The sequence below is a fragment of the Pinus tabuliformis genome, chromosome 4_2 (genome assembly GCF_031772625.1).
Source record: "Pinus tabuliformis cultivar Carrire ecotype Pingquan chromosome 4_2, CPIR1, whole genome shotgun sequence".
Lineage (NCBI taxonomy): Eukaryota > Viridiplantae > Streptophyta > Pinopsida > Pinales > Pinaceae > Pinus > Pinus tabuliformis.
The window spans coordinates 814,851,769-814,863,404 of NC_142304.1; positions in this window are offsets into that span (position 1 = coordinate 814,851,769).

Genomic DNA, 11,636 nt, shown 5'->3' on the forward strand with positions numbered 1-11,636 from the left:
ATGTGCACAAATAAAATTTCTACGTATCAAATCCTACAACAGAATCCGCTTACTCACCACGAATTATCCAATACAATTAGTGAAAAATGCTTAACGAAAGCAATGACATGTTTATAGATTAATCATTAATTTGATGCTGGAATGCTAATGTTATTAACAAAAGCATGTGTTTATAAATTAATCACTAATGTTCTAGTTTAATAGGAATGCTATTAACTAAAGCACAATTGCATTTATAAATTAACCACTTATATAATGTTGCAATGTTCTTAATGAAAACACAAATGTCTATATAAATTTAAGACTAATTTGATGTTGCAATGCTCTTGATGAAGACACAGATGTCTATATAAATTTACCACTAATTTGAAGATGCAATGCTATTGTCACCACTCAAATCATATTGCAAATCGATTATATAAATTTACCATTAATTTGATGACACAATGCTCTTAATGAAAAAACAGATATCTATATAAATTCACCACTAATTTGATGTTGCTATTGTAACCACTCAGATCATACTGCAAGTCGATTTTAATAAAACAGAACAAAGAAGGAAATATCTGCATATTGTTACAACAAATCACTAAAACATTTGCATTAACCATAACACATTTAAAAATACACATTTGATAACACCCCTCATTTTGAACCCATATTCGAAATTATATTAAAGCTCAAATTTCATTTTTGTTTTTCATTCATAGATATATGCCTCGAATAGATGATATCTCCAGCATACAAAAAGTATCTTACCATTGAGGAGGGTACATGCACATCAAAAAATTCCATGACAGACAGCAAAAGAGTTTCGAACTTGGGTGTGCTACATCGATTTTCAAAATTTACTATCTTGAAAGACCCATTGATAAAAAATTGATGATAAAACTAAACACCCGAAAACCTCATACCGGCTGAAAACATCAAAAGGCAGTGCTTCTTCAAACTTGGGTGTGCTCCATTAGCTTTCAAGATCTATGCCAAAAGACCCATTTAACAAAAATTGATATAAAACTGAACACCCAAAAACCTCATACCCGCTGAGAATATGAAAGACAGTGCCCTTACTACTCCGAACTGTGGTTGTCCCTTTCACCCTTTAAAGTTTTCATTTCAGCAATGTAATTTTCACAAATCTCTCTAACATCTTTACCTGCTTCAGCAATGATAGCCATCAACTCTGCCATCTTTTTGTCAGCTAGCGATCCTCCATTGGCAGATTTTTCTTTGTTTTAGTGTAGCTAGATAGCATAAAAAAGCACTGATTTAAGGTTGCTAATGGGAAATGAATGTAACCACTATTCTGGCCAATAAGATTATTTTGTGAAATCACTATAACATCTCAATTGAACCCACCATAACTTCACAGTCTCTTGGTGGACATGGTGCCAATAGTTTACATCTATTTTTATTTTTATGGTCAATTCAACTTTTTCCTTGATTAAGTTCCACATTCAGCATTCCCTTTTTAGAAAATAGAAAATCTGACATCTTATTCTTTTCACTGTATTCATCCCCTGTTCCTTCTTTCTGAACTTTGTTTACTGTTCCTGCTATTTCTTCTATTTGTTGTATCTTGATTGATTATAAAGGGAAGAGTGGCAAACATGATGAATGGTTGGTTGATGAGAGTCTAATAACATCATCATCAATGGATAAGGAATAAGTGCTTGTAGCATTTTTCTTTTCTGAATCAGAATATAAACAGAAGAATACAAGACAATGCAATGCATATTTGATCCTAACTAAATAAGTTTTTAGTACATATGAAAGTACAACATATTATCTTTCTCACAATTTTTTTGAACATGAAAAAATGTATTACCTTTGCTAAAGTTGCAATAGGGTCTTTACATTTAATTTTTTGATTTCACTAATTGTTTATTGATTCGATGAGCGATTTCAAAACAAAATGGTTCACCCACCTGCATTTCCATTCTTTTCTTTCAGTTGAAATTGATTTGTATTCATCCAGTGAGACAGGGGATCCCCTGGATCTGCCTGTTCACTCCTCATATATATATATATATATATATATATATATTTGTTTCGATATGTATTTTTGTTCTTTGGACGTTGAGATCTCTTTAAACCATCATTTTCTTGATAGATACTAATAATTTAATCTTCTTTCTGTCTACTCTTTGTCTCATATAAAGTCTATTTGAGCATTCAGTTTGGCTATAGCTGCTCCCTATGTTTGAATGTTCATGTAATGTGAAATATCTAATGGTAAAATGTATGGCTAAGGTGATTGAGAAAGAAGATTGAAAAGACTACTTCCTCAATTTATCCTCTGCACAATGTATTCACCAGGAAAGTTAAAGACTAAGTTTGAGGTTGCTAATGGGAAATGAATGTAACCACTGAGGTTGAGGTTGATAAGGTTGGGCCAATATCATCATACATAGAACTATTAAGTTATTCCAATCATCCAAAGGCCAACTCTTGAAACCAAGCAAAGGAATATGCAGTACATTGGAAAACTCAGAAATAAATAAATAAGCCCTAACATGAGGATATAAAGTCTAAAAAAGCGATAGATGAGGAAATCCTAAACTCCAAAATGACAGCAACCATGGCTTGTCCTGTCAAAAAGAGCAATGAAATAAATGGAAAAAAAGGTTGGTTCTCTAACCGAGCCTCCATGAAGATTGAAGATTCAGATAAAGTGTACCGAGGGGTTAAGTCGCCTTTTCACTTTTGAAAATAGAGCATTGATCCTTGCGTCCAGTTTGTGTATGGGACCATGAAATTGAGCCTTGGCTAAGCTTTTCTCTTTCATGCAAATGTAGATAGGTCTTATTTCTTTAAGCAGTTTGGTGTGTTGCCATAGAGTTCATTGATTTTGCAGCTTTACTTTTGATTTGTAGAGTGTGAAAGAGAACACTGGGTGCAACATCAAGCTTTGTTTTCCTCTTGGTTAGTCAATGAGTGTTTGGTATAGTTTTAGGAATTTAACTATGAAGGATTTGGAGTACGTTGATCAGTTTATGACTCCAATAATGAATGATGTAAACCAATCAAAAACACATGGTGAAGATATAATTGACTACAAGATTGTTAACCAGGTTTAAAAGAGGCTACCAATCAAATTTGTTGCTTTATTTATTATCATTGAAAACACAAAGAATCTAGCATGGATTTGCATAAATGAGCTAATGGGATCCTTGCTATGCCCTACGAAAAGTATGAACAGAGATGATGACTCCTTGGAAGAATTCCTTCGAATCACAAGCATAAGTCGATAGAGGTAGAAAAAGGAACTACAGTAATGGGGTCGATATAACAGATCCAACTCAGAAAGACATGGGTATTCAAGGTCAAACCAAGGAGATACACCACAAAACAACTCTAGGAGGTTAATAGTTTTTATTCGAAACATAGTATGCAAGGTTTTGTTTCTTGTTGATTGAAAAATCCAGGGGACATAGGCTCTACATTTTAGAAAGCAATAGCACAGCCTGTGTATTGGCCAATGTTCATTGTAGAATTGAGTATGTTAATCAGTTTATGACTCTGGCAATGAATGCAGAGAACAAACAAGGAACGTATGGTGAATATATAAGTGACCATAAGATTGTTGAGAAGGTGCTTAAAGAGGACTCTAGGGGGGTTCCTTTTTCGATGTTTAATAGAGCTAGAAAAAGAGATAAAAGTATGCTCTGTGGTCAAAAGTACAATTCACGATTGTGCACATCAACTTCATTGTATCAGTTGTAAATCTGTTCAAAGAAATAGAAAACAGATTAAACATACCTATTTCATTGGTAAAAATAGGTGAAAACTATAGTTTATTGATTAAATGAACATGAAATAAACATAAAACAAGAATTTAGCAAGTCATTTTCACCATTTGATATTTTCCATTCAGTTTGGTGCTCTGAACTAGTTTTTACCTTGAAATTTAGCAGTTGATTACGAGAGATTCTGTGGATCATTTTACGCACCGTTAGGACCAGGTAGGAGATATACCTTTTCTCTTCCATTTAAGTCCATTCTTTTGTAGTTTCAGGCAATTTTTTTAGGGTTTTGGGGTCCCTAGGGAAAATATACCTTGCCCTGGGATCAGCACAGCCTAACACATCAAAACCTGTGCTGTAGTGCACCCAAACAGAAAGGTACCTACTCTGCAGCACACTGTCTCAAGGCTTGGGCTGCGTTGAGCATAGTTGAGAAATTTTTTTCTCCTGTTTTATCCAAAAACTCTTCAGTTTCTTGCATGAAATGGATCCTAACTAATCTTATGGTTTGATTTCAGGCTTCGATCGGATTAGAATGACTATTACTTGACATGAAAGAGAGCATGAAGAACAAGATATGGTTTCCCTAAATGATCAAGGTATAGTTGAGGCCCTCAGAGACTATGGGTTTTTCAAATACTTCAGGTTGTTCGGGATGAGGCAACAACTAGAACTATTGTAGTTACTAGTTCATTCATGGGATCCAGTGGATTAGGATTTTCACACAAGGGGCAAATTGCACCCTATATTGATCGATTATGTTTACTTCTTTACAGGATTGTCGAGACATGGTGCCCCCATATCTCTTTCAGTTTCTTCCCATGGGGGTGAATCAGCATGGGACTACATTTGACAATTTTGTCGGCTAGGTACACAACCTAGCAAGGATGGGAAGATCAATGTTTAGTCAATTTAGTGTTGTCTAAATTGCTATCATAAATTGTCAACCCGGGGCTCGTAAACTGATGAAGTGAAGGTGTACAGTATATACTTAAGTAACCTCTTAGATCTTTTTGTCGTTTGGGGGTGTTGTGGTCAATTTAACTTCCTAAGATGGAGTGATGATTTTATAAACAAATGAGTGATTTGTGTGTGTATGGTGGTTTCTAAATGAGTGAGTGTGTGTAAATGGTGGCTTCTAACTACTTTTGGAACTTGCAAAGAAAGAGCTTGAAAGATAACTCGAAATGAAACTGAAAGCAAAACAACTAACTAATGGCACTAGTCACTATCTATGCTGCTGCAATGAAAAGTGAAAAAAAAACACTACTTTAAAGACAAATCATAATGCCTCATCGTTTCTTAACACTCTGCTTCTAACATACAGTATTATGTGAAACACGATTAAGAAGGAGTTAGATATATGAGTCTAAAAAGTAATCAAATCCTAAAATGACAAATCATAACACCTTGTCTTTCCTCAACATTCTGTCTCTAACATACATTGTAATGTGAAACACAGTTAAGAAGGAGTTAGTGATATGAGTCCAAAAAGCTACTTCAAAGCAAGCTGCTACTCAGTGATATTCTGATCTCCTAAAGATTGGTCAATTATGATAAAGAGATCATCAACAGATTAGTACACAACTTGTTAGAAACTTGATAAACTAAGCTAGAAATTAAACTAGAAAAGCAAAGTAAAATCAGCAGCTATAGACATGACAACTTAAAATACCATCAGAGGTAAAGAAAAACAATAAAGACACACTATCCCGGGTTAACACACCTGCAGAAAACAAGGCTGATCAGTCATAGAAATGCTGGAAATGAAATGACAGAATTTAAAGACATAAAGCAAACTGTACATGCATAAAGAAAATGAAAAAGTGCCGAATTCAAATAAAGAAAGTGCAGGAAAATAAATGTAAATATTACTGTACAGAGGTTGTCATGAATGGGGGCCCTCCATCCACTAAACCAGAGAAAGATCAGCTACTTGACGATGGGCAAAACATCAGTCTTCTATTAATTCATCATGCAGAAATTACAGTGAAAAAGTGCTGGAAAAGCAGTCTTAAAACAGAGTTTATATGTCAAACAAAATTACAGCAAATACATGATCTGAGTAGCTAAAAAAACTAATCCTCAAGCGTACGCAGACGCTGGATTTATAGGCATAGGGACAACTGCCCACTGCGCAAACTAAGTAATTGGAAATTAACTAACAGCATACTAATTAAATGGTACAGCAACACGTAAACAGGTCCGTGTGTTATCTGGAGGGTACGGTCGTCATGGAGGTTGAATCCAAGGTTGGATCCTGTCTCCCATAACCTTCGTGGCGTGGAGGAAGTGCCACCTGGAGTGCCGTGTCCTTTTAGCTCACGCAGCACCGTTTGAGCTGACTGGTTGACCGAGAATGGATCCGCGTTGACCGAGGGTGTACGTGGCGTTGCTGATCCAACCGATAGCATATGAACCATTAGCACCTCCATTCCCACGTGCCCATGTGGCCCGTTTCTCAAGAAGACACGTGGAACATGTCGAACAATAAAAAGGCTGCGGAATTGCTAGACAGCTGCGGAATTGCTGAATGGCTGCGGAATCACTGTACATATGCCAAAAATCTAGACAAACAGTCAAACATTAGCATAGTTAACTAATCATGCTAAAAGACATGCAATGTAATGATCTGGACAGGTTGATGAGGAAAATAAGGGTAAAAGAGAGAAACAAGTGAGGAAAAGCTATTGAAATGATAGGTAACTAGGTGTAGGTTGGAGGCTCTACATACCCCCACTACGAGGGTGTTGCATGTCCTCATGCAACCAAAAACACTGTTTAATCCACCTGTTGAGATGCCTCTGCTAAGACATCTAGTCTTCTCCTCTTCCTCTTTGTAGCCAAATTTACTCTTGGTTTCCTCACCAAACATCTGAATTTTAAGTCGACCAAAGTCCTGCTTAGCTTCCTGCATTTCTTCTTTAGCTTCCTGTTCTCCTTTTGCCAAAGGCCCAAATGAAGCATTGTATTATTGTGGACCATTTTGTCCACTTTACCTTGTTCCTTTAATGCTTCATTCTATTGTGTGATGTGGCGGTTTAAAACTTCAAGCTCAAAAATTTCTTGTTTAAGTGAGTGAACTTGCTGTTCAAGAGGTAGAATAGTGCTTGGACCAACAGCAGCTTGTTCTAATGTCTCCAAGTAGTTATATACTCTCTGCTGATCTGGGTCAATCTCTGGTGACCTCTTTGGACTAGGCTCATGCTCAAATTCGATTTCATGCTCCTGTTGAAAAGGGCTTTCCTCTCGTGGAGGAGTAACCTCAACATGTGGTGGCCTTGCCTCAAAGTCAAGTCTTGTAGCAACCTTTTCAGGTGTGCTCAAGTCAATAAAGAGTGACTCTTTGTCCTTTGTGGCCCCCACTTTGTCTTGTAGCCTGCTGCTCCTCCTCACGGTGGTGATGCTCTGTTTTTCCTTTTGTTGCTTTTGCTTTTGTTTTTGCATCTTCTTGGAAAGGGCAGCCTCATGAAATTGGGCCAATATATGTGCCAATGGCTGAGTGTCCTCTTCACTGGAATTTTCAGGAGTAAGGTAGGTTTCTTGGGCTATAGCTTTTCCCTTATCCTTCTTTTGTCTCTTCCTACTCTCCTTTTTCTTTTGAGCAGCCTCTTGGACAATTTCTTGCAGGGTTTCTGTAATGATTTCTTGGGCTGTTTGGTCAATATCTACAGCAAGCTCAGGGTCAATTTCTTCCTCAGAGTTATGGGCAACAATTTCTTCTTCAACAAGGTCTTGGACAGTTTCTTCTTGGACAACAATTTCAGGGACAATTTCTACTTGGACAACAATTTCTGGGGTAACCTCTTCTCTTCTTCTTCTTCTACTCTTTCTGGGCACTTTAGGTGAACTACCAGAGGCTTCTCCTGCCTCTTGGAAGTGGTTCCTCACAAGAAATCTTTCCCATGTATCCCTTTTGGCCTTTAACTGTTCTTCAATTAGCATTTTGACAAGCCCGTGATGGTATAAATGTGGCTCAATATTATTTATGTTTCTTTGGACTGTTGAGCACATTTTTCTAAGGCTAGATAGTAGAAAATAAGGAAGATTAATGTCATGCTCACCCATGAAATGCATCATAATTTTAGCATGGTAAACATACAAAATTCTGAATCTTCCTTCACATGTAAAGAATTTCTGTACTAACAGAAGCAAAGCTGTCCATTCTTCTTTGACAAGACTAACAGGGATTCCCTTTTTAAAAATACTAGTGTCCATACCTGGATTTTTCAATATTTGCTTCCATTCCTGGTCTTCCACTGATCGATTCTTGAACCACCTTTCCCCAGTTTGAGGTAATGAAGTTGCTTGTGCTAAACTGCCTTCTGTAACTGTAAATTTCAGATCTCCAATCTCCACTTTGTTGTCTTTGAAAGAACGAGCAAAAGCCTTTGTGACTTCCTTATGGTATCCCTTGAATTTTTTAATGAACTGGAGCCATTTGGCCTTTTGCAAAGCGTCTTTAGTTTGGGGATAGCCTTCTAAAAATTTAGAGCCCTCAGGCTCTGCCCTCAATAGCTTACCCATCAGCTCTCTGGCTGCCTTAACAGCACTGTTTTAACACTTGGTGAAAGAGTTATACGGGAGAAAAGTGTTTAGACAGTGGGTTTACGGCTACAGCAAAATAGCCGTGATGCACTTACAACAGTGGTCAAGGTTTTAGTGGAGAAATGAGAAGAAAATAAAACAGAGAGTGCTTACGGTGGACAGAATAGTGAATAAGACAGAGCAGTGAAGAATAATGGAAATGAGGGAGTGAGTCAACAACGGGAATGGAATTATGTATGCGTAGGAGGGTTACGAGTAATGGGTGAAAACGGTTAAATCCCATAGACCTCGGTCATTGGTGTACATCTGGCTGTGGAATTATAACTCAGAGTGTCGTAGTACAGTTGTATACGTCACTCTGGTACGAGAGTTTTAATGAAAGAGCAGTCATGTTTGGGTTTGAAACTGTAATGAGTAGGGACCGTTATGGATGAGGGTTACGTGGATTTTCGGTCGAGGAGTGGAAGGATTTTGCAATCATTACATTAGGTGCCTCAAAACATAATCCGAAAACCATGCATAATGATATAACTGTTGGTCAGAAATTAGAACATACCTTGTGTATCCGCATCTTGATTCCTTTTGCTCATATGATGCTAACCTTTAATTGTTTATTGCTGCTACATGACCTTGCCTTCTAATAATGCTGGTGATTTTTTTTCTGACTGCAGATTTCTTCTTGAAACAGAGTGTATTTTTTTTATGTGCAGGCACATAGTGTATCGGCTGCGGAATTGTTCTTCAGCTGCGGAAACTGCAGTAATACCTTCTGTCTGCACACAAACAACTTTGGCTGTATGAAATAGTCCTGGAAATGACTTTATTAGTGAGATGAGATGGAATGGATGGATGGAGGAAAAAGAAATAAGGTGGAATGAGAATGATGGAATGAATGAGATGGCGAAATGAGATGGAATAAGGAGAAGAGAGATTTTTTTTTCTTTGGAAAATATGAGGTGTCAGGTGACCCTGATTTTCACCTCAGATTTTCTGCATAAGACTGCCAATCAGAGATTGGTTTTCAGGCTTATACATTTATTCTTTTTTTTTTTTTTCAATTTTTTTTTTTTTTTCAAAACCAAAGATCAGGCTGATGGAGGAGAAGAATCCTTCTCCACCAACCTTATTGCAGAATCTTCTTTGAACAACTTGACAAATTCCTCTTTTGAGAGTGGCTTTTGGTAGACCTTCAAGCGATGGCCATTCACAATAAGAGGAGTATGAAATTCATCAATAGTCTTTACTCGAACTGCTCCATTGCTAAAGACTTCATCAATCTCATATGGCCCAAGCCAATGAGTTTGAAATTTTCCTTTGAAGTCCTTAAACTTGGAATCAAACAATAGTGCCCAATCTCCTTTTTGAAACTTCTTCTCCTTGATGTATCTATCATGCCATTTTGTTCTTTGATGCTGAACTAGATCGGTCCTTAAAATGGCATCTTGTCTTATCTCATCTAGTTCATTTAACTGCTCCATTCTGTGCTTCTGGGCTTCTGAAAGATTCATCCCCAACTGGACTGCCATCTTGAAAGTTTTGACTTGGAACTCAATGGGGAGCAGGACTTCTTTCCCATAAACAAGTTCATAGGGAGAATATCCTGTGGTACTCCTCCATGTAGTTCTATAGGCCCATAAAGCTTCAGGTAGCCTTTCAGCCCAATCTCTTCTATGCAGATGAACAGTCTTGGTGATGATATTCTCAAGGACTTTATTTGTAGATTCCACTTGACCATTTGCTTGTGGATGGTAAGGAGTAGATGTTCTATGCTTGATTTTGTATTCCTCCATCAGCTTCTCCATCAAATTAGATGTGAATTGGCTTCCTTGATCTGCTACAATTTCTCTTGGGACACCAAAACGAGTGAAAATATCCTCAAAAAGAAATTGAACAACTGAATTTTCAGTGGCAGAAGGCAAAGCTTTTGCTTCTACCCACTTAGTAACATAATCAGTGCAAACCAATATATACTTCTTTTGCTTAGATGGCGGATTAATGGGTCCAACGAAATCTAAAGCCCATTTTTCAAAAGGTTCGATGAGTACCTGTGGCTGCAATGGCATCTCACTTGAAAGAGTTGGTCTCCCAATTCTTTGGCAGCTGTCACACCTTCTGACATATTGTTTTGCATCTTTGAAGAGAGTCAATTCTTGGCTCTTGAATTCCAGGAATTCTAGGGCTAGGAGTGTCGGTTGGAGATGAGGGAGGTGTCTCTTGTCTATTCCTTGAAGCAGATGGACTTGTAAAAATTGAACTTCGAGCTCTAGCTAAAAACCTTCCCCTAGAATCTCTAGCTCTATGCATGTCATTTTTTTATTATTTTTCTTCAAGTCAAGTTAATAGTTCTTTTTCTGATCTTCCAGGTCACTCTAGGTGCAAGAAGAGAGCATACTCAAGAAACTACTAAATCAATAACTTTCTCTTTTCTGATCCTCCAGATCACTTTGAAGTGCAAGAGGAGAGCATACTTTGATAGGTTATCAACTTCTTTTCTTGAAATTTTATGCTTTTTTTTTTCTAAGAATATGGCTACTTAATTTCACTTCCCCGGCAACGGCGCCAAAATGTTTAGTCAATTTAGTGTTGTCTAAATTGCTATCATAAATTGTCAACCCGGGGCTCATAAGCTGATGAAGTGAAGGTGTACAGTATATACTTAAGTAACCTCTTAGATCTTTTTGTCGTTTGGGGGTGTTGTGGTCAATTTAACTTCCTAAGATGGAGTGATGATTTTATAAACAAATGAGTGATTTGTGTGTGTATGGTGGTTTCTAAATGAGTGAGTGTGTGTAAATGGTGGCTTCTAACTACTTTTGGAACTTGCAAAGAAAGAGCTTGAAAGATAACTCGAAATGAAACTGAAAGCAAAACAGCTAACTAATGGCACTAGTCACTATCTATGCTACTGCAATGAAAAGTGAAAAAAAAACACTACTTTAAAGACAAATCATAGTGCCTCATCGTTTCTTAACACTCTGCTTCTAACATACAGTATTATGTGAAACACGATTAAGAAGGAGTTAGATATATGAGTCTAAAAAGTAATCAAATCCTAAAATGACAAATCATAACACCTTGTCTTTCCTCAACATTCTGTCTCTAACATACATTGTAATGTGAAACACAGTTAAGAAGGAGTTAGTGATATGAGTCCAAAAAGCTACTTCAAAGCAAGCTGCAACTCAGTGATATTCTGATCTCCTAAAGATTGGTCAATTATGATAAAGAGATCATCAACAGATTAGTACACAACTTGTTAGAAACTTGATAAACTGAGCTAGAAATTAAACTAGAAAAGCAAAGTAAAATCAGCAGCTATAGACATGACAACTTAAAATACCA